At 39.7% G+C, this 24,472-nt stretch overlaps 1 protein-coding gene across 1 annotated transcript in view; it reads left to right on the forward strand.

The window, feature by feature from the left end:
• The first annotated feature begins 12,833 nt into the window (after window positions 1–12,833).
• The window catches only part of CNGA1 (cyclic nucleotide gated channel subunit alpha 1), a 42,138-nt gene continuing 30,499 nt past the window's right edge, over window positions 12,834–24,472 (forward strand). Inside the window, exon 1 of the mRNA XM_033214746.1 lies at window positions 12,834–12,857. The gene's annotated coding sequence lies outside the window, so the exon portion shown is untranslated. The remainder of the gene's footprint in view (window positions 12,858–24,472) is intronic.

A 24,472-nucleotide genomic window follows, 5' to 3' on the forward strand; every position in this document is an offset into this window, starting at 1 on the left:
GCCAAGATCGTGCCACTGCACTCCAGCCTGGGCAACAAGAGTGAAACTCTGTCTCAAGAAAAAAAAAAAAATCACTTAAATGCAGTCATTAAAGTGATAAGTGTAGATGTATACTTTTTTTATTAGACTTGCAACTAGTGTTTTGTGCAATAACATACAATAATTTCAAAAATTGTGTTGCTTTTTATGAACCTGTATAAGGCACTGTATAATGTTCTGGAGACATTAAATGAACTGTAATAAAAACTAGAGCTCACTGTGACCTGTCCTCAAGTCTGGGGGAGAGACACTGACATAAATGGATCATGATAAAATAATGGATCAGTGCACTGATGATAAGCTCTCTGTGTTATGTAAGTGTTGACGAGAAACCATGAGCACTCAGACATCCTAATTCCAGCAGTATTAGTCTGCTAGGGCTGCCATATCAGAATACCGCAGGCTGGTGGTCAACAAAAATTTATTTCTCACGCTTCTGGAGGCTGAAGTCCAAGATCAAGGTGCCAGCAGTTCTGGTTTCTTCTGAGGCCTCTCTCGTTAGCTTCCAGATGGTCATCTTTTCGCTCTGTCCTCCCATAGTCATTCCTTTGTGCATATCATCCCTCCTGTCTCTTTGCATGTCCACATTTCCTCTTCTTATAAGTACACCAGTCAGATTGGATCGGGTCCACCCTAATGGTCTCACTTTGACTTAGTCATCTCTTTAAAGGCCCTGTCTCCAAAAACCGTCACATTCTGGGGTTAGAGCTTCCATATATGGATTTTGGGGGGACACAATTCAGCCTGTAACACCAGCCATTAGAAATATTTACTCTTTTCTTCATTCTTTACCTTTTACACATACTGTTCCCTCTGCCCAGAAAGCTGATTTCCTCTAATGTCTGGCAAACTCCTGTTCATCCTTCAAGATCCAATTACATAGCCCCTGCTTTGGGGAGCTCTGTGATTCTGCCACCTCTAACAGAGTTGGCCTATGCACACATGATATTGTCATATCGGATTTTTATCACTTACAGGTTTCTCTTACTAATTTCTCTAGGGCTGGAAGCCTGTCTTAATCAACATTCTATTTTCTTTTCTTTCTCACTTCCATACCTCAGCAACCTACACGATGCTGCTGTCATACGGGGCGCTCAACAGATGTTGAGAAGAAAAAATATTAATGAAATACAGATTGGATTACATGTTATCTGTAAATTGTTTGTAAGTGAAAATATCAAAACTTTAAATGTACCCTTTTCAGGGATAAGGTATAAACTTGGGAAAGAAGTAGGAACAAAAGGTTATACAAAATGCTGAATGCTCACAGTGACTGACAGAATCTCCATGGAATTACAGTCAATGGAACCTCCCTTGCTGGGTTCTAAGTATCTGCCTTTTTATATGATTACTTACCTTTATTGTTATTATTGATAAATTTGCATTTACCTTCTTTCAGGGGATATAAAGAGAAACGAAGTAAGTTTCTTGACCTTAAGAAGGTTACGGAATACTGGGAAAGTGAGACATTCACCTGTACCCATAATAGATATATGTGTAAGAAAGTAAATTCTTAGGGAGAAAGGAGTGATTTAAGATATAGGAAATGCATGCAATGGATGGTGCCATCACAACTGATTTCACGGACTTTTTTAAAAGACTTTCCAAAACACCTGTTATCAGCATGAATTTCTAGAGAAATTTCATTGTGACACAGATATTGGGTTGAGGAACCCTAAGATAAAAGGCAGGGACTACTTCAGTTCATCAATATTTAATAATTTTTATAATCAAATATTCAGAATTCTGAATACTATCTGATTAAATGAAGGTAGAGAAGTGGGAAGGATAACACACTAAGGTCTCCAACCATTGTGCAAAGTCTTTGTTTTTACTCTTGATTGTATAACATATTGGTTTTAAAGTAAACTTTCTTTGATAATGAAGGATCTTGTGATGCCCCAGGATCATAATTAATATATATGATTTTATAGTTCTAATAACTTTAACAAATATTCATTGACAAATATTCCCAGTTCTAGACACTGGGATTATAATAACAGGGCACAAAAACAGAATTCTCACTCTAATTATGCTTACATGTTCTGGTGTTTAAAACACTCTTACATCACTTTGTGTTCTTATAAAATATTTTGCTTAAAGAAAGGAGTGTTGGAAAATATTTTGGGTTACTTGTTGGTTTTAGTTAATTGACTTTTGATTAATTGAGCTTTTTATTGTATAGTAGATACTACTTTAACATTTTCTGTGAATTGTGAAGATGATGATAATGATTATGATGACAATGATCTCTTTGGTAAAATTGTTTCTTCCTGAGCAAGTATTGGATTTTCTTTATACATTGATAACAGTTTGACCAACCAAGTGTGGCACGTCCCTGTGTTTGCCGGGGAAACATAGCAACAGTGTTTTGTCAGCTCTGTTTTACTTTTTCATGAGAATTACAACTGGCTTATGAGCCTATAAGGATAATTATTATTTTCTTTGATGGTTGCTTTGACAATATTAAAGTCTCAAAGTGGTATTTCAGGGGAAGATATTAAAGAAAGATTAATCATTTTAAGTTTCTTTGTCTCTTTAAGCAAATTGATGGTTCTCTCTTTGTGAACTTAGAGATCACATAAGAATATTATCAACTAGTATACGTATAACTTTTCACAGCCTTCAATATTGCCTTATACATATTTTTCATTACCTCCTCATCGAGACTTATTACAATAGGCAGGGCAGGTGTTATTATCTCCACTTTACAGAAGAGAGGATCCTGCAACTCAGAAAGATTTTTTTGTCAGGGTTTCACAGGTAATTTGCTACAAAGCTAGGGCTAGAAACTAAGTCCTTGTGGAAGAAGTAATTTTTATTTTCAGGCACTGGCTGTTTCTCTTTGGCAGAGCAGGCACAGCCCATTCTAGAAGTTACACAACTTCCTGAGCACTGTTAAATGTTAAAAAAAACAAACTTAGCCCTGTAATTAAATATTGAGATGGACCGAGTGAGATGAAAAACATTATTATGGAAAATGTTTATTTTAAATTTATTTTTACCATGCTATATAACAGATCTCCAGATCTTATTCCTCCTAACTGAAACATTGTATCCTTTTTTTTTTTTTTCTTTTTTTTTTTTTTATTATACTTTAAGTTCTAGGGTACATGTGCATGACGTTTATATCATGTATAACTCCCCAATGCAATCCCTCCCTCCTCCCCCCTCCCCATGATAGGCCCCAGTGTGTGATGTTCCCCTCCCGAGTCCAAGTGATCTCATTGTTCAGTTCCCACCTATGAGTGAGACATGCGGTGTTTGGTTTTCTCTTCTTGTGATAGTTTGCTAAGAATGATGGTTTCCAGCTGCATCCATGTCCCTACAAAGGACGCAAACTCATCCTTTTTGATGGCTGCATAGTATTCCATGGTGTATATGTGCCACATTTTCTTAATCCAGTCTGTCACAGATGGACATTTGGTTGATTCCAAGTCTTTGCTATTGTGAATAGTGCCGCAATAAACATACGTGTGCATGTGTCTTTGTAGTAGAGTAATTTATAATCCTTTGGGTATATACCCAGTAGTGGGATGGCTGGGTCATATGGTACATCTAGTTCTAGATCCTTGAGGAATCGCCATACTGTTTTCCATAATGGTTGAACTAGTTTACAATCCCACCAACAGTGTAAAAGTGTTCCTATTTCTCCACATCCTCTCCAACACCTGTTGTTTCCTGACTTCTTAATGATTGCCATTCTAACTGGTGTGAGATGGTATCTCATTGTGGTTTTGATTTGCATTTCTCTGATGGCCAGTGATGATGAGCATTTTTTCATGTGTCTGTTGGCTGTATGGATGTCTTCTTTTGAGAAATGTCTGTTCATATCCTTCCCCAATTTTTGATGGGGTTGTTTGTTTCTTTCTTGTATATTTGTTTGAGTTCTTGGTAGATTCTGGATATTAGCCCTTTGTCAGATGATAGGTTGCAAAAATTTTTTCCCATTCTGTAGGTTGCCTGTTCACTCTGATGGTAGTTTCTTTAGCTGTGCAAAAGCTCTTTAGTTTAATTAGATCCCATGTGTCAATTTTGCTTTTGCTGCCGTTGCTTTTGGTGTTTTAGACATGAAGTCCTTGCCCATGCCTATGTCCTGAATGGTACTACCTAGATTTTCTTCTAGGGTTTTTATGGTATTAGGTCTAACATTTAGTCTCTAATCCATCTTGAATTAATCTTTGTATAAGGGGTAAGGAAAGGATCCAGTTTCAGCTTTCTACTTATGGCTAGCCAATTTTCCCAGCACCATTTATAAATAGGGAATCCTTTCCCCATTTCTTGTTCTCTCAGGTTTGTCAAAGATCAGATGGCTGTAGATGTGTGGTATTATTTCTGAGGACTCTGTTCTGTTCCATTGGTCTATATCTCTGTTGTGGTACCAGTACCATGCTGTTTTGGTTACTGTAGCCTTGTAGTATAGTTTGAAGTCAGGTAGCGTGACGCCTCCAGCTTTGTCCTTTTGACTTAGGATTGTCTTGGCAATGCGGGCTCTTTTTTGGTTCCATATGAATTTTAAAGCAGTTTTTTCCAATTCTGTGAAGAAAGTCATTGGTAGCTTGATGGGGATGGCATTGAATCTATAAATCACCTTGGGCAGTATGGCCATTTTCACGATATTGATTCTTCCTATCCATGAGCATGGTATGTTCTTCCATTTGTTTGTGTCCTCTTTGATTTCACTGAGCAGTGGTTTGTAGTTCTCCTTGAAGAGGTCCTTGACATCCCTTGTAAGCTGGATTCCTAGGTATTTGATTCTCTTTGAAGCAATTGTGAATGGAAGTTGATTCCTGATTTGGCTCTCTGCTTGTCTGTTACTGGTGTATAAGAATGCTTGTGATTTTTGCACATTAATTTTGTATCCTGAGACTTTGCTGAAGTTTCTTATCAGCTTAAGCAGATTTTGGGCTGAGACGATGGGGTTTTCTAAATATACAATCATGTCATCTGCAAACAGGGACAATTTGACTTCTTCTTTTCCTAACTGGATACCCTTGATTTCTTTCTCTTGCCTGATTGCCCTAGCCAGAACTTCCAACACTATGTTGAATAGGAGTGGTGAGAGAGGGCATCCCTGTCTTGTGCCAGTTTTCAAAGGAATTTTTCCAGTTTTTGCCCATTCAGTATGATATTAGCTGTGGGTTTGTCATAAATAGCTCTTATTATTTTGAGGTACGTTCCATCAATACCAAATTTATTGAGCGTTTTTAGCATAAAGGGCTGTTGAATTTTGTCAAAAGCCTTTTCTGCATCTATTGAGATAATCATGTGGTTCTTGTCTTTGGTTCTGTTTATATGCTGGATTACGTTTATTGATTTGCGAATGTTGAACCAGCCTTGCATCCCAGGGATGAAGCCCACTTGATCATGGTGGATAAGCTTTTTGATGTGCTGCTGAATCCGGTTTGCCAGTATTTTATTGAGGATTTTTGCATCGATGTTCATCAGGGATATTGGTCTAAATTCTCTCTTTTTGTTGTGTCTCTGCCAGGCTTTGGTATCAGGATGATGTTGGCCTCATAAAAAGAGTTAGGGAGGATTCCCTCTTTTTCTATTGATTGAAATAGTTTCAGAAGGAATGGTACCAGCTCCTCCTTGTACTCTGGTAGAATTCAGCTGTGAATCCATCTGGTCCTGGACTTTTTTTGGTGGGTAGGCTATTAATTGTTGCCTCAATTTCAGAGCCTGCTATTGGTCTATTCAGGGATTCAACTTCTTCCTGGTTTAGTCTTGGGAGAGTGTAAGTGTCCAGGAAATTATCCATTTCTTCTAGATTTTCTAGTTGATTTGCGTAGAGGCATTTATAGTATTCTCTGATGGTTGTTTGTATTTCTGTGGGGTCGGTGGTGATATCCCCTTTATCATTTTTTATTGTGTCTATTTGATTCCTCTCTCTTTTCTTCTTTATTAGTCTAGCTAGCGGTCTGTCAATTTTGTGATCTTTTCAAAAAACCAACTCCTGGATTCATTGATTTTTTGGAGGGTTTTTTGTGTCTCTATCTCCTTCAGTTCTGCTCTGATCTTAGTTATTTCTTGCCTTCTGCTAGCTTTTGAATGTGTTTGCTCTTGCCTCTCTAGTTCTTTTAATTGTGATGTTAGAGTGTCAATTTTAGATCTCTCCTGCTTTCTCTTGTGGGCATTTAGTGCTATAAATTTCCCTCTACACACTGCTTTAAATGTGTCCCAGAGATTCTGGTATGTTGTATCTTTGTTCTCATTGGTTTCAAAGAACATCTTTATTTCTGCTTTCATTTCGTTATGTACCCAGTAGTCATTCAGGAGCAGGTTGTTCAGTTTCCATGTAGTTGAGCGGTTTGGATTGAGTTTCTTAGTCCTGAGTTCTAGTTTGATTGCACTGTGGTCTGAGAGACAGTTTGTTATAATTTCTGTTCTTGTACATTTGCTGAGGAGTGCTTTACTTCCAATTATGTGGTCAATTTTGGAATATGTGCGATGTGGTGCTGAGAAGAATGTATATTCTGTTGATTTGGGGTGGAGAGTTCTATAGATGTCTATTAGGTCTGCTTGGTGCAGAGATGAGTTCAATTCCTGGATATCCTTGTTAACTTTCTGTCTCGTTGATCTGTCTAATGTTGACAGTGGAGTGTTGAAGTCTCCCATTATTATTGTATGGGAGTCTAAGTCTCTTTGTAGGTCTCTAAGGACTTGCTTTATGAATCTGGGTGCTCCTGTATTGGGTGCATAGATATTTAGGAGAGTTAGCTCTTCCTGTTGAATTGATCCCTTTACCATTATGTAATGGCCTTCTTTGTCTCTTTTGATCTTTGATGGTTTAAAGTCTGTTTTATCAGAGACTAGGATTGCAACCCCTGCTTTTTTTTGTTCTCCATTTGCTTGGTAGATCTTCCTCCATCCCTTTATTTTGAGCCTATGTATGTCTCTGCATGTGAGATGGGTCTCCTGAATACAGCAGACTGATGGGTCTTGACTCTTGATCCAGTTTGCCAGTCTGTGTCTTTTAATTGGAGCATTTAGTCCATTGACATTTAAGGTTAATATTGTTATGTGTGAACTTGATCCTGTCATTATGATATTAACTGGTTATTTGCTTGTTAGTTGATGCAGTTTCTTCCTAGCCTCGATGGTCTTTACATTTTGGCATGTTTCTGCAATGGCTGGTACCTTGTTCCTTTCCATGTTTAGGGCTTCCTTCAGGGTCTCTTGTAAGGCAGGCCTGGTGGTGACAAAATCTCTAAGCATTTGCTTATCTGTAAAGGATTTTATTTCTCCTTCACTGATGAAGCTTAGTTTGGCTGGATATGAAATTCTGGGTTGAAAATTCTTTTCTTTAAGAACGTTGAATATTGGCCCCCACTCTCTTCTGGCTTGTAGAGTTTCTGCCGAGAGTCTGCTGTTATTCTGATGGGCTTCCCTTTGTGGGTAACCCGACCTTTCTCTCTGGCTGCCCTTAAGATTTTTTCCTTCATTTCAACTTTGGTGAATCTGGCAATTATGTGTCTTGGAGTTGCTCTTCTGGAGGAGTATCTTTGTGGCGTTTTCTGTATTTCCTGAATTTGAATGTTGGCCTGCCCTACTAGGTTGGGGAAGTTCTCCTGGATGATATCCTGAAGAGTGTTTTCCAACTTGGTTCCATTTTCCCCCTCACTTTCAGGCACCCCAATCAGACGTAGATTTGGTCTTTTTACATAATCCCATACTTCTTGCAGGCTTTGTTCATTTCTTTTTCTTCGTTTTTCTTTTGGTTTCTCGTCTCGCTTCATTTCATTCATTTGATCCTCAATCGCTGATACACTTTCTTCCAGTTGATCGAGTCGGTTACTGAAGCTTGTGCATTTGTCACGTATTTCTCATGTCATGGTTTTCATCTCTGTCATTTCGTTTATGACCTTCTCTGCATTAATTAGTCTAGCTGTCAATTCTTCCACTCTTTTTTCAAGATTTTTAGTTTCTTTGCGCTGGGTACGTAATTCCTCCTTTAGCTCTGAGAGGTTTGATGGACTGAAGCCTTCTTCTCTCATCTCGTCAAAGTCATTCTCTGACCAGCTTTGATCCGTTGCTGGTGATGGGCTGCGCTCCTTTGCAGGGGGAGATGCGCTCTTATTTTTTGAATTTCCAGCTTTTCTGCCCTGCTTCTTCCCCATCTTTGTGGTTTTATCTGTCTCTGGACTTTGATGATGGTGATGTACGGATGGGGTTTTGGTATAGGTGTCCTTCCTGTTTGATAGTTTTCCGTCTGACAGTCAGAAGGACTGTCTGTTGGTCTGTTGGAGATTGCTTGAGGTCCACTCCAGACCCTGTTTGCCTGGGTATCAGCAGCAGAGGTTGCCGAAGATAGAATATTGCTGAACAGCGAGTGTACCTGTCTGATTCTTTCTTTGGAAGTTTCCTCTCAGGGGTGACGCCACCCTGTGAGGTGTGGGGTGTCAGACTGCCCCTAGTGGGGGATGTCTCCCAGCTAGGCTACTCAGGGGTCAGGGACCCACCTGAGCAGGCAGTCTGTCCGTTCTCGGATCTCCACCTCCGCGTTAGGAGATCCACGGCTCTCCCCAAAGCTGTCAGACAGAGTCGTTCGCGTCTGCACCGCCCCCGCTCTTTCCCCTAATGGACTGCAGCTGTGCGCTGTCCGCAGAGGTAGTCAGAGACAGGCAGGCTTCCTTGAGCTGCTGTGAGCTCCACCCAGTTTGAGCTTCCCAGCGGCTTTGTTTACCTACTTAAGCCTCAGCAATGGCGGGTGCCCCTCCCCCAGCCTCACTGCTGCCTTGCCGATAGATCGCCGCAGACGGCTGTGTTAGCAGTGAGGGAGGCTCCGTGGGCGTGGGACCCTCCCGGCCAGGTGTGGGATATATTCTCCTGGTGTGCCTGTTTCCTTAAAGCGCAGTATTGGGGTGGGAGTTACCCGATTTTCCAGGTGTTGTGTGTCTCAGTTCCCCTGGCTAGGGAAAAGGGATTCCTTTCCCCCTTGCGCTTCCAGGTGAGGCGATGCCTCGCCCTGCTTCAGCTCACGCTGGTCAGGCTGCAGCAGCTTACCAGCACCGATTATTCGGCACTCCCTAGCGAGATGACCCCAGTACCTCAGTTGAAAACGCAGAAATCACCGGTCTTCTGTGTCGCTCGCGCTGGGAGTTGGAGACTGGAGCTGCTCCTATTCGGCCATCTTGCTCCGCCCCCCCACATTGTATCCTTTGACCAACATGTACCCTGCCCAATAATGGAAAACATTATTTTAAAGCCAAGGTGCTGACACAAATGATTTTTGATATTAAACAGACTCCTGTTTTAAAAATATGACTTTTTTCATTTAGAAATATATTAGGAGGAAATATAGATAAATACAAAGAAGAAAACAAAAATACCGATGATCCCATCACTAAAAACTTGATGTTTAACATTAAAGTGCTTATTATTTCTATGTACATATATACACTTTTAAAATAAAATGGTATGATACTATAAATATTACTTCACAATTTGCTTTTTCTTCTTTAAATTTTATTTTTAAAGTCCTTTCTTTCTCTTTCTTTCTTTCTTTCTTTCCTTCTTTCTTTCCCCCTTTCCTTCCTTCCTTCCTTCCTTCCTTCCTTCCTTCCTTCCTTCCCTCCCTCCCTCCCTCTTTCTTTTCTTTTCTTTTCTTTTCTTTCCTGTCTAGAGACCAGGTTATGAGATTGGCTACTTTTTGTATTTTTGGTAGAGATGAAGTTTCGCCATGCTGCCCGGGCTGACCTCAAATTCTTGGGCTCAAGACAGCTGCCCGCCTCAACCACCCAAAGTGCTGGGATTACAGGTGTGAGCCACCACGCCCGGCCACAATTTGCTTTTTCTACTTAGCAATGTATCATGAACATTTCTTCAAGTTGTTTGGAAGAATATGAGAAAAAATATTGAAATATATAATTTTATTCTAAAATTAATGTGTTCATTCTGTAAAATTGATATAAAACAGAAGTATATAATCCTGCTGTCCAGAGGTAGCTATATAGTTTAGTGCCTACTCTTCTGCACTTTTTATTTTTTTAAAAAAAAATCCTGAGGTTAACTGGTTGGTGGATTAGAATACCTTCTTTAGAAAAAGTTTGAGCTAATGAAGAAGAGAGCATCGTTTATTTTACAAAGGTATATATTTTACTTTAAATTTCAATATAGCAAATAATATGTAAATAACAAATACATCACTTGTAATAATCTTTAGGGGCATTCACACAGAATACTACTCTGGAAACCACCAGCATACAGGAAGCCTTCTGTATGTTGAATAATCTTTGGCCATCTTCAAGTAATACCTCAGTGGTGTGTGAGTGCTCTAAGCTGCATACTATATAACTATCCTTGTTTAAAGACGGTGCTTTAGGCTGTGCGCAGTGGTTCACGCCTGTAATCCCAGCACTTTGGGAGGCTGAGGTGGGTGGATCACCTGAGGTCAGGAGTTCAAACCAGCCTGGCCAACATGGTGAACCACCCCACACCCCATCTCTATAAAAATATAAAAATTAGCTGGCCATGATGGTGGGTGCCTGTAATCTGTAATCCCAGCTACTCGGGAGGCTGAGGCAGGAGAATCGCTTGAACCGGGGAGGTGGAGGTTGCAGTGAGCTGAGATCGTGCTACTGCACTCCAGCCTGGGTGACAGAGGAAGACTCCCTCTCAAAGAAAAAAAAAAAGTTGGTGCTTTAAAGTCTGTGTACTGTATCAGCCTTTCAGACTGGATTTCTCAATTCAGTTTGTAATTTTATCCAGAAGTAGTTTACTGCTTGGGTGATGTAATACAACCTATATGTGAGCCATAAACTGGTAAACAAATATTTGTTGTGAAATGACTTACAGGATTTACAGGTTATTAAAGTACACACATGACTTTAGTAGATAGCAGGATTTTATGCTTCAGAAAAGTAAAATTAAATTGTAGTTAATAGTCAGAGGACAATAGTCAGGTACATAGTTACTTGTGGGACAATAATAATGCTTGACACCTAGTAGGTATTTCTTAAATATGTGTTAAATATTGAATGAATTAAATAACCCAACTCAAAAAAGCAGACCAAGAATATAAACATGTAATTCACAGAGAATAAATCCAAATGATTAATAAACACATGAGAGTTTGTCTAACTTCACTAGTAAATGTGAATCAAAAACCATAGGGTAAAAAATGCTCACTCATCAGACTGAGGAAAACTTTAAAATCTGACAACATTAAATGTTGGTCAGGGTATGGGAAAAAATGATATACTTCCATAGGTCTAGCAGAATTCAAAATGATACAGTAACTTTGGGCAGCAATCTGGCTGGCTCTGGTGAACTGAAACTAGAACTAGCAGTTCCACTTCTGGAAACATACATGAGAACCACTCTTGCAACTCTTGCACATGTGACTAAGGAGACTTAGTCTCCTAAATCTAGGGATTTTTATTGCAGCATTGTTAGTAAGAGCAAAGAAATGGAAACAACCAATCCTTCATTAGTAGAAAAGAAATAAAAATAGAAAAGGGGAACAAAATATTATGTATTTATATGCTAGAATATTAATGAACAATATTGTAAAATGAAATAGCTCTATGTATATTAGTATAGATAATTTCCAAAATGGTTTCAAGTGAAAAAAGCACAAGTTGCAGAATTATGCATAGAGGAAGATATTGCTTTGGAAACTTAAAATACACGTGCAAAACTTTACATTGGTTATGAAAGCTCTTATAGGTGCGTAAAAGGATGAAGAATTACCCTGAAGGATATACACCAAACTCACAGTAGTGACTGCACCTAGGGAAATAGGAAAGGGACTGGGAGGTTACGGGTTTTTTGTTGTTGTTGTTTGTTTGTTTGTTTGTTTTTTCAGACAAAATATTGCTCTGTTGTCCAGGCTGGAGTGCAATGGCGTGATCTCAGCTCACTGCAACCTCCACCTCCCAGGTTCAAGTGATTCTCCTGACTCAGCCTCCCCAGTAGCTGGGACTACAGGTGCGTGCCACCATGCCCGGCTAATTTTTGTATTTTTAGTAGAGATGGGGCTTCACCATGTTGGCCAGGCTGGTCTGAAACTCCTGACCTCAAATGATTTGCCCAGCTTGTCTTTCCAAAGTTTGCTGGGATTGCAAGCGTGAGCGACCGTGACTGGCCGCGGTTTGTTGAAAGAACTTTAAATATAAAGTTTTATTTTTTTCACATGCCATAAAAGGACTGAGGGCCAATTTGACAGAAGTCAACAGTTGTTAATTCCTGGTGGCAGAAATATGAATGATATAATTCATATTTTATAGTTCATATAAAATGAATATATGAATATTTCATAATTCTTATATAATGATATGCTGTTTTGCATTTTGAAATGGGGGTCACTATATTTATTCACTAAGTGATTAATTTACATGATACAACATTCAAAATGTATAAAATATATACAGTGAAAGATATTTTCCCTTCCACTCCAATTGCCCAGTCCCATACTTCCCCTTCCTCAGAGGCAGACAATCACTGTTAACACTTTCTGGTTGCATTTTTCCAAAGAGATTCTCCCCACTCCTTTACGCACAGTACACACACACACGCAAATATAGATATTTACATATATATGTATATTTCCTACAAATGGTAGCATACCATTTTGTTTCTTCTTCTTCTTTTTTTTTTTTTTTTTGAGACAGAGTCTCGCTCTTCGCCCAGGCTGGAGTGCAGCAGCACAAACTCGGCTCACTGTAGCCTTCGCCTCCTGGGTTCAAGCGAGTTTGGGCTAATTTTTGTATTTTTAGTAGAGATGGGATTTCATCATGTTGGCCAAGCTGGACTTGAACTCCTGATCTCAAGTGATCCACCCACCTTGACCTCCCAAAGTGCTGGTATTACAGGTGTGAGTTTAAGGATTTCCAATACCTTCTTTTTCCTTCCAAAAAGAGGTCTCATAGATGAAATACAATGTAGTATATAAAATATAAAAATAACAAGGTACCAGAGGTAGGAAGACAGGAAAAGGGAGGGAAGAAGGGAGATTGAGACTGTGGCAGAAGAAACAGCAATAATTCAGTAGACAATGGAGAAATCTTTTTTTTTTAATGGAGTTTTGCTCTTGTTGCCCAGGCTGGAATGCAATGACACAATCTCCGCCCACCACAACCTGTACTTCCCGGGTTCAAGCTGTTGTCCTGCCTCAGCCTCCTGAGTAGCTGGGATTACAGGCATGCACCACCACGCTGAACTCATTTTGTATTTTTTTAGTAGAGACGCGTTTTCACCATGTTGGTGAGGCTGGCCTCGAACTCGCGACCTCAGGTGATCCACCTGCCTTGGTCTCCCAAAGTGCTGGGATTACAGGCATGAGCAGTAATCCTCGCAGGAGATAATTTTATCAGTTGTGGGGTTGGGGGAGGTGGTGGTGAGATCAGGGTATTGAGTACCCCAGCTATGCTCTTCCTGTGGGCTTGCCTTGTGCTGGCTGTGTTCTTCAATGTTAAGTCACTGTCCTCATAGTTATTCTGCATAACTCCTCCTCCATCCAGGGTCACACCAAATTCCTCTTCTTGTCCTTGGATCCCAGTGGTAGTAACAGTTTGGCTACTTCTAACCCGAGGTTACTGCACCATCCTTTGTGGTTTCCCTATACTAATATCTTTGTAAATAGTCTCTTTGGAAATAACCTCTTCCAGAATTATCTTGAGTGTGCCTTTCTTTTTGGTTGGGACCCTGACTGGGAACCTCCTTCAAAAGTATTACTTATCTATTACATATCCTTTTTGTCTTATTCACTGTACTATTAAATTCTTGAAGGCATATATCATATATTTTGTTAATATCTGTATTCATAGCATTGAGTACACTTCCTGTGGCTAGCAGGTATTGATAAATATTTTTGTCTTGAGAAGCAAGAATGGAAGGAATGATGGAAGATGGTAGGATTATAGTCACCAAGCAGGTTTTTTAAAATCTTAGCTTGGGCAGGGCATGGTGTCTTATGCCTGTAATCTCAGCACTTTGGGAGGCCGAGGCGGGTGGATCACCTGAGGTCAGGAGTTCAAGACCAGCCTGGCCAACAAGGTGAAACCCCATCTCTACTAAAAATACAAAACTTAGCTGAGTCTGGTGGTGCACACCTGTAATCCCAGCTACTAGGGAGGCTGAGTCAGGAGAATTGCTTGAACCCATGAGGTGGAGGTTGCAGTGGGCCAAGATTGTGCCACTGCACTCCAGCCTGGGCAACAGAGCAAGACTCCATCAAAAAAAAAAAAAAAAAACAACTTAGTTTGGTTTCCTAAAATTTTCTCATTTCTCCCAGTCTCCAAATCAGTTCAGTAACCATTTTCTCTGTGTTTCTGCTCTGTGGAAACCACTTCACTAGGAGTGGGGTTCTGGCTAGTGATTTGGGCATGGCTCATGCCTCCAGAAATTTGTCTCAGTAAAGGGACCACTGTGGCTAAAGTTTCTTAAAGCAGGAGGTGTCTCTTGGGGGTGGAAGATGGAAGTAGGATCTGACACTAATGGAGAAGGCGTGGAAAAGCTTCTGTGGCTATAGGAAGAGGATTAATGAGCAGTATTAAGAGCCAAGTTGAGACTCCATAGCAGGAACTTATAGTGCATCTAATCCACTTTACCTTACACAAAACTACTATATTAGTCTTCCTAAAGTAAACCTGGGGTGATGTCATGCTCTTGCCTTAAAATCTTCAATGACTCTTCATTTCATGTAGAAAGAAGAATGAGCCCCTATTTTGATGCAGTGCTCTTACTTTCACGGACCTATTTCTTTTTTTTTCTCTGTGTGTAGAAATTAAACTAGTTTAATTTCTATTCTCCAGATGTGCTTCCACAGGAATTCCATAGGAATATCTCCTGCCTCTATGTCTGTTGTGGGAAATCAGGGACCCCAAACGGAGGGACGGGCTGAAGTCACAGCAAAAGAACATAAATTGTGAAGATTTCATGGACATTTATTAGTTCCCCAAATTAATACTTTTATAATTTCTAATGCCTGTCTTTACTGCAGTCTCTGAACATAAATTGTGAAGATTTCATGGACACTTATCACTTCCCCAGTCAATACCCTTGTGATTTCCTATGCCTGTCTTTACTTTAATCTCTTAATCCCGTCATCTTCGTAAGCAGAGGAGGATGTATGTTGTGTCAGGACCCTGTGATGATTGCGTTGACTGCACAAATTTTTTGTAGAGCATGTGTGTTTGAACAATATGAAATCTGGCACCTTGGAAAGAACAGGATAACAACAATGTTCAGGGAACAAGAGAGATAAGACTTTGGACTCTGACTGCTGGTGAGCCAGACAGAATAGAGCCACATTTCTCTTGTTTCAAAGGCAAATAGGAGAACTATTGCTGAATTCTTTTTCTCAGTGAGGAATATTCCTGAGAAAGAGAATGTGTCCTGAGGGTAGGCCTATAAATGGCCCCCAGGGGGCAGCCGCCTTTTACGGTCAAAGTTGAAGGGATGAAATAAGCCCTGGTCTCCTGTAGCACTCCAAGGCTTAGTAGGATGAGGAAATTCCCACCTAATAAATTTTGGTCAGACAGGTTGTCTGCTCTCAAACCCTGTCTCCTGATAAGATGTTATCAATGACAGTGCAAGCCCGAAACTTCATTAGCTATTTTAATTTTGCCCCATCCTGTGGTCCTGTGATCTCGCCCTGCCTCCATTTGCTTTGTGATATTTTATTACCTTGAGAAGCATGTGATCTCTGTGACCCACACCCTATTGGTGCACTCCCTCCTCTTTTGAAGATTGCCAATGAAAACTTGCTGGTTTTATGGCTCAGAGAGCATCACGGAACCTGCCAACATGTGATGTCTCCCCCAGACACCCAGCTTTAAAATTTCTCTCTTTTGTACTCTTTCCCTTTATTTCTCAGACCAGCCGAGACACTTAGGGAAATAGAAAAGAACCCACGTTAAATATCAGGGGTGGAGTTTCCCCCAATATATATCTTTACACATGAATTCTCATTTGCCTGGAATAGGAAGCCTTTCTCCTGCCCCATTTCCACCTGATAAATCCTACTTACCCAGGCCCCTTATTTTCTGTTTGCTCTTGAATTTATTGTTTCAGGAGGTGTCTCCCATGGTGATTTCATCTTCCAACAGAGAGTATCTCCCTTTCTAATCCCAGATCCTGTTGGCCATTCCTGACTTTAAGCAGCCTCTTGCATTTATGCCTCCTGCTCTTGGGGTAGTAGGAGTATCCTATTATTATTAATCTCACTGTTTCCTCACTGTCCTCCATTTAACATTACTAACACTTTTGTAACTAATGCTCTGTATTAAATTCCTTCTATTGAACCACCTGATGTTAGCCATTTTTCTGATTGGCTGATTTCTGATTCACTGTGTTAGATTCACTGTGTTAGCACACCTGATTGAAAGACTGTGGTTCAAGATCCAACTCCATCTTCTTCGTAGACCTTTTTCATTATATGGCTGAAAAAGATTTAAAAAAAAACTCCCCTAGAATATTAAAAATATCTGTTATTTCAACAATCATATTTTTCTTATGACATTGTAAAAATATCTACTAATTTCTAAACAAATAAAATATCTCAGAAATTGGGGAAAGGATGATTGACAATTACAAATAATTATCTAAGTTTCTCTTATAGATGCCAAATACTTGTTCATTTTAGTACTCCTGGCTTGTTCCCTGCTACACTACTAGTTGTAAACTCTTTTGGGGGCATACTCATCTTTGGATTTGTTCCTTATCCAACTGGCAGAGAACTCTGTGCATTGTACATGTGTGCTCTTTATTGAGTTGGGCACAGACTCATTGCTTGGCATGTGTATTTTTTCTTTTTTCGAGACAGAGTCTCGCTCCGTCACCCAGGCTGGAGTGCAGTGGTGTCATCTTGGCTCACTGCAACCTCTGCCTCCTGGGTTCAAGTGATTTTCCTGCCTCAGCCTCCCAAGTAGCTGGGACCACAGGCACCCACCACCACACCCAGCTAATTTTTTGTGTTTTAGTAGAGACGGGGTTTCACTGTGTTAGCCAGAATGGTCTCAATCTCCTGACCTTGTGATCTGCCTGCCTTGACCTCCCAAAGTGCTGGGATTACGGGTGTGAGCCACTGTACCCCGCCATATTCTTAATTTTCATTTTATATTCCAGTTGTTCTTTGCTATTATATAGAAGTAAAATTCATTTTTACATTGACTTTACAGTCCTGTGACCTTGCTAAATTCACTTATTTGTTCTAATCATTTTTTTCTAGATGCCAAAGAATTTATTTTATGGTTGACTACATACACTATTATGTCATCTGAAAGTAAATAGTTTTACTTCTTTTCCAATTCAGATGCTTTGTATTCTTTTTCTTGCCTTATTGTAAGTGCTAGAACCTCCAGTGCAATGTTGACTACTTCTAGAATATCCTTGTCTTATTCTTGACCTTAGGAAGAAAATGTTCGGTCTTTCATCATTAAGTATAATGTTAACTGTAGTTTCTTTTTTGGTTTTGTTTTGTTTTGTTTTTTGTTTTTTGAGACAGTCTGGTTCTGTTGCCCAGGCAGGAGTGCAGTGGCAAGATCTTGGCTCACTGCAAATTCTGCTTCCTAGATTCAAGCAATTCTCCTCCCTCAGCCTTCCAAGTAGCTGGGATTACAGGTGCTTGCCACTATGCCTGGCTAATTTTTGTATTTTTAGTAGAGACAGAGTTTCACCATGTTGGCCAGGCTGATCTCCAACTCCTGACCTCAAGTGATCCACCAACCTTGGCCTCCCAAAGTGCTGGGATTACAGGTGTGAGCCACCGCACTTGGCCAATGTTAACTGTAGATTTTTGATACATGCTGTTTATTGGGTTGAGGAAGTTCCCTTCTATTTCTGGTTTGCTAAGAGTTCTAGTTATAAATGGGTGTTGAATTTTGGAAAAACACATTTTCTACATTTGTTGACATCAACATTTGGTTTTTCTCCTTACCTTTTGTCATTATTATTGTGAATCTTATTGATTACTTTTCAAATTTATATCTACATTTCTCATTTTAAGTTACAAAAATACTGATAAGTTATAATAGTTGCTTGTAAGTTTTGTTTGCAAGAGCTGATCCTCAGGTTTCAGATTTGTGGATCTGAAATATCAAACAGTTAACAGCAACCTTGAAGCCTTTCCTAACCATTATTTTCTCTCTCCCACTTACAGCATTCAGAAAAGGCCAAAGGCACTAAAGGCAAATAACACAGAGTAATGTTTCACAAGGTGTGATTCAGGAATCCTTTGCAACAGAATTACTTATAGTGCCTGATAAAGCTGTAGATTTATGTGCCCTACCCATACCTTATTCAGACTCTGCAAATAGGGCCCTGAAATATGCATTTTAAACAAGCTTCACAAGTATATTCATTTTAAATTAAAAGAACCACTAATACACAGTTAATTATGTGTGGGTTTGTGTGTGTATGTGGGTACACAGAGTATCTTCTCTGCCCTTTTATATAAAGAAGGCATTATTATTCTGTTTACAAATGTGTAAACTGAGGTTTCATGAGGTTAAAAAATCTCACTTGAGTTCATTCAGCTAATAAGTGACAAAGCTAGGTTTTGAACCCAAGCTAGAGCATGATTTCAATCAGTAGAATATACTGCTTCCATGTATTCATGGTTCATGTTCCATATTTGTTTTGCCCAAATTACCCGTAAGATTTTCTCAACCATTGCTTTGGTATATTTTTGTGTAGTTTGTTATATCCTCACTTAGGTAAGGAATTTGTGTGACTCAGTTAAATATGAAAGTTGAATCTTGCTTTCCAAAGCAATTGTTTCTCTTTGATTCACAAATTTCAATTCAAAGACTCATGCATAGGAAAACCAGCAAAGCAACAAAGTCCCTAAAAGAATATATTTTTCTATTCTTTTCAGATGTTTTGCCTATAATCCTATGATACTAAAAGAGTTGAAAGTATATGAAAATAATAAGCAATTACTATTAATATTTTTTTCTCAAACTACAGAGTAATTTTACCTTTAAAAACAGGTGGAAAAATTCAAAATAAAATATTAGCAGCTGGGACCCAGTAGTATATAAAAAGAATAACTTACCAGGGCTAGGCACAGTGGCTCACACCTATAATCCCAGCTACTTGGGAGGCTGAGGCAGGAGAATCCCTTGAACCAAGGAGGCGGAGGTTGCAGTGAGCTCAGATCATACCACTGTGCTCCAGTCTGGGTGACAGAGCGAGACTCTGTCTCAAAACAAACAAACAAAAAAAGAATGACTTATCATAACCAAGAAGTGTTTATTGTAGAACTGTTAAAAGTTTTTATATAGTTCACCATATTAATATTGACAGGAAAATATGATTATTTCTATGAGAGCAAAGGAAATTCTAATAAAAAGCCAACATTAATTCCCATAGCTAATATTTTAAAAATAGGAAACTTCCTAACATGAATAAAACATCTACCTCAAACTAATGGACAACACCATGCTTGAGAATGAAAATCAAGAGGCATTTTCATAAAGCCAAGGACCATACTGGATATCTGTTAAGATAGTTATAATAACAGAATATCAACACTATTATATATTATTTTCTGGAAGTTTTAGTCAAGGTAATTAGACATTAAAACTAAATGCTTCTTAAAAGAGGAAATGAAATAATTTTGTGTAAGTAATATAATTATATTGCAAAGACAGAAATTAATTAATACAAAACCTATTAGAAAAAAATTTTGTAAAGGCCAATAAGGTGGTCAGTTTCAAAATAAAAAAGAATAAATAATTTCCTGACATAGTAAAAGTAAAGAGTTAGTATACATCAAGGGAAAACCAAGTTAAAGACAAAAGGAAAACAAATATAAAACATGTAGGAATTAATAAAAATGTAGAATCTATATATTGAAACCTTTTTGAAAATGTAAAGGAAAATAATTTCTTAATTTATTCTGTGATTTTAATGCAAATTCCATCAAAATCTCTATAGTTGGAAAGGCAGTTTTAAAATAACATTTCAGATCAGTAGGGAAAAGATGGTCTATTGATTACTGATTAAATGCTAATTAGAATATCAACTATCCATTTAGAAAATATAAAGCTAAATCTCTGCTGTATACCTTACACCAAAATTAATTTGAGGTAGATTAAAAAGGAAACCATAAAACCAGTGGGAAAAATATCTATTAATAATTATAAATTCTAAATGTCTCTATTTTTCTGTTTATAATTTCTATTTTTTAGAGAGGTTATGTATTTTTAAAAGTGATTAATAAAAAAATTTCCAAGTAGAATACTTAGGCCAACAGGAAATTACAGGGCAAGGGAAGTGTCTCATTTTTCTTTAGGGTTAAGCAAAGGCCAGGCTTGGTTTGTTCTGACAATAGGAATTATATTTTCTGTTCTTATTTAATCTTTTACTCGTGTAATTTTTTCTGTATATTATGATGAATGAAATAATTACATATTCTCCCTTCCCTAGTCATAAGGCTTGAGATCTCTAAAGAGAGTGTTTATTGATGACAATAGGAAGTTGGCGGGGGGGGGGGGGGGGGGGGGCGGAGCAAGATGGCCGAATAGGAACAGCTCCAGTCTCCAACTCCCAGCGCGAGCGACACAGAAGACCGGTGATTTCTGCATTTTCAACTGAGGTACTGGGGTCATCTCTCTAGGGAGTGCCGGACAATCGGTGCGGGTCAGCTGCTGCAGCCTGACCAGCGTGAGCTGAAGCAGGGCGAGGCATCGCCTCACCTGGAAGCGCAAGGGGGAAGGAAATCCTTTTCCTAGCCAGGGGAACTGAGACACACAACACCTGGAAAATCGGGTAACTCCCACCCCAATACTGCGCTTTAAGGAAACAGGCACACCAGGAGAATATATCCCACACCTGGCCGGGAGGGTCCCACGCCCACGGAGCCTCCCTCACTGCTAACACAGCCGTCTGCGGCGATCTATCCGCAAGGCAGCAGCGAGGCTGGGGGAGGGGCGCCCGCCATTGCTGAGGCTTAAGTAGGTAAACAAAGCCGCTGGGAAGCTCGAACTGGGTGGAGCTCACAGCAGCTCAAGGAAGCCTGCCTGTCTCTGTAGACTCTACCTCTGCGGACAGCGCACAGCTGCAGTCCATTAGGGGAAAGAGCGGGGCCGCTGCAGATGCGAACGATTCTGTCTGACAGCTTTGGGGAGAGCCGTGGATCTCCTAACGCGGAGGTTGAGATCTGAGAACGGACAGACTGCCTGCTCAGGTGGGTCCCTGACCCCTGAGTAGCCTAGCTGGGAGACATCCCCCACTAGGGGCAGTCTGATATCCCACACCTCACAGGGTGGCATCACCCCTGAGAGGAAACTTCCAAAGAAAGAATCAGACAGGTACACTTGCTGTTCAGCAATATTCTATCTTCGGCAACCTCTGCTGCTGATACCCAGGCAAACAGGGTCTGGAGTGGACCTCAAGCAATCTCTAACAGACCAACAGACACTCCTTCTGACTGTCAGACGGAAAACTATCAAACAGGAAGGACACCTATACCAAAACCCCATCAGTACGTCACCATCATCAAAGTCCAGAGACAGATAAAACCACAAAGATGGGGAAGAAGCAGGGCAGAAAAGCTGGAAATTCAAAAAATAAGAGCGCATCTCCCCCTGCAAAGGAGCGCAGCCCATCGCCAGCAACGGATCAAAGCTGGTCAGAGAATGACTTTCATGAGATGAGAGAAGAAGGCTTCAGTCCATCAAACCTCTCAGAGCTAAAGAAGGAATTACGTACCCAGCGCAAAGAAACTAAAAATCTTGAAAAAAAAGTGGAAGAATTGACAGCTAGACTAATTAATGCAGAGAAGATCATAAACGAAATGACAGAGATGAAAACCATGACACGAGAAATACGTGACAAATGCACAAGCTTCGGTAACCGACTCGATCAACTGGAAGAAAGAGTATCAGCGATTGAGGATCAAATGAATGAAATGAAGCGAGAAGAGAAACCAAAAGAAAAACGAAGAAAAAGAAATGAACAAAGCCTGCAAGAAGTATGGGATTATGTAAAAAGACCAAATCTACGTCTGATTGGGGTGCCTGAAAGTGAGGGGGAAAATGGAACCAAGTTGGAAAACACTCTTCAGGATATCATCCAGGAGAACTTCCCCAACCTAGTAGGGCAGGCCAACATTCAAATTCAGGAAATACAGAGAACGCCACGAAGATACTCCTCCAGAAGAGCAACTCCAAGACACATAATTGCCAGATTCACCAAAGTTGAAATGAAAGAAAAAATCTTAAGGGCAGCCAGAGAGAAAGGTCGGGTTACCCACAAAGGGAAGCCCATCAGAATAACAGCAGACCTCTCGGCAGAAACTCTACAAGCCAGAAGAGAGTGGGGGCCAATATTCAACGTTCTTAAAGAAAAGAATTTTCAACCCAGAATTTCATATCCAGCCAAACTAAGCTTCATCAGTGAAGGAGAAATAAAATCCTTTACAGATAAGCAAATGCTTAGAGATTTTGTCACCACCAGGCCTGCCTTACAAGAGACCCTGAAGGAAGCCCTAAACATGGAAAGGAACAACCGGTACCAGTCATTGCAAAAACATGCCAAAATGTAAAGACCATCGAAGCTAGGAAGAAACTGCATCAACTAACGAGCAAAATAACCAGTTAATATCATAATGACAGGATCAAGTTCACACATAACAATATTAACCTTAAATGTCAATGGACTAAATGCTCCAATTAAAAGACACAGACTGGCAAACTGGATCAAGAGTCAAGACCCATCAGTCTGCTGTATTCAGGAGACCCATCTCACATGCAGAGACATACATAGGCTCAAAATAAAGGGATGGAGGAAGATCTACCAAGCAAATGGAGAACAAAAAAAAGCAGGGGTTGCAATCCTAGTCTCTGATAAAACAGACTTTAAACCATCAAAGATCAAAAGAGACAAAGAAGGCCATTACATAATGGTAAAGGGATCAATTCAACAGGAAGAGCTAACTCTCCTAAATATCTATGCACCCAATACAGGAGCACCCAGATTCATAAAGCAAGTCCTTAGAGACCTACAAAGAGACTTAGACTCCCATACAATAATAATGGGAGACTTCAACACTCCACTGTCAACATTAGACAGATCAACGAGACAGAAAGTTAACAAGGATATCCAGGAATTGAACTCATCTCTGCACCAAGCAGACCTAATAGACATCTATAGAACTCTCCACCCCAAATCAACAGAATATACATTCTTCTCAGCACCACATCGCACTTATTCCAAAATTGACCACATAATTGGAAGTAAAGCACTCCTCAGCAAATGTACAAGAACAGAAATTATAACAAACTGTCTCTCAGACCACAGTGCAATCAAACTAGAACTCAGGACTAAGAAACTCAATCAAAACCGCTCAACTACGTGGAAACTGAACAACCTGCTCCTGAATGACTACTGGGTACATAACGAAATGAAAGCAGAAATAAAGATGTTCTTTGAAACCAATGAGAACAAAGATACAACATACCAGAATCTCTGGGACACATTTAAAGCAGTGTGTAGAGGGAAATTTATAGCACTAAATGCCCACAAGAGAAAGCAGGAGAGATCTAAAATTGACACTCTAACATCACAATTAAAAGAACTAGAGAGGCAAGAGCAAACACATTCAAAAGCTAGCAGAAGGCAAGAAATAACTAAGATCAGAGCAGAACTGAAGGAGATAGAGACACAAAAAACCCTCCAAAAAATCAATGAATCCAGGAGTTGGTTTTTTGAAAAGATCAACAAAATTGACAGACCGCTAGCTAGACTAATAAAGAAGAAAAGAGAGAAGAATCAAATAGACGCAATAAAAAATGATAAAGGGGATATCACCACCGACCCCACAGAAATACAAACAACCATCAGAGAATACTATAAATGCCTCTACGCAAATCAACTAGAAAATCTAGAAGAAATGGATAATTTCCTGGACACTTACACTCTCCCAAGACTAAACCAGGAAGAAGTTGAATCCCTGAATAGACCAATAGTAGGCTCTGAAATTGAGGCAACAATTAATAGCCTACCCACCAAAAAAAGTCCAGGACCAGATGGATTCACAGCTGAATTCTACCAGAGGTACAAGGAGGAGCTGGTACCACTCCTTCTGAAACTATTTCAATCAATAGAAAAAGAGGGAATCCTCCCTAACTCTTTTTATGAGGCCAACATCATCCTGATACCAAAGCCTGGCAGAGACACAACAAAAAAAGAGAATTTTAGACCAATATCCCTGATGAACATCGATGCAAAAATCCTCAAGAAAATACTGGCAAACCGGATTCAGCAGCACATCAAAAAGCTTATCCACCATGATCAAGTGGGCTTCATCCCTGGGATGCAAGGCTGGTTCAACATTCGCAAATCAATAAACGTAATCCAGCATATAAACAGAACCAAAGACAAGAACCACATGATTATCTCAATAGATGCAGAAAAGGCTTTTGACAAAATTCAACAGCCCTTTATGCTAAAAACGCTCAATAAATTTGGTATTGATGGA

This window comes from Trachypithecus francoisi, unplaced genomic scaffold (assembly GCF_009764315.1).
Source record: "Trachypithecus francoisi isolate TF-2019V2 unplaced genomic scaffold, Tfra_2.0 Lachesis_group1, whole genome shotgun sequence".
Lineage (NCBI taxonomy): Eukaryota > Metazoa > Chordata > Mammalia > Primates > Cercopithecidae > Trachypithecus > Trachypithecus francoisi.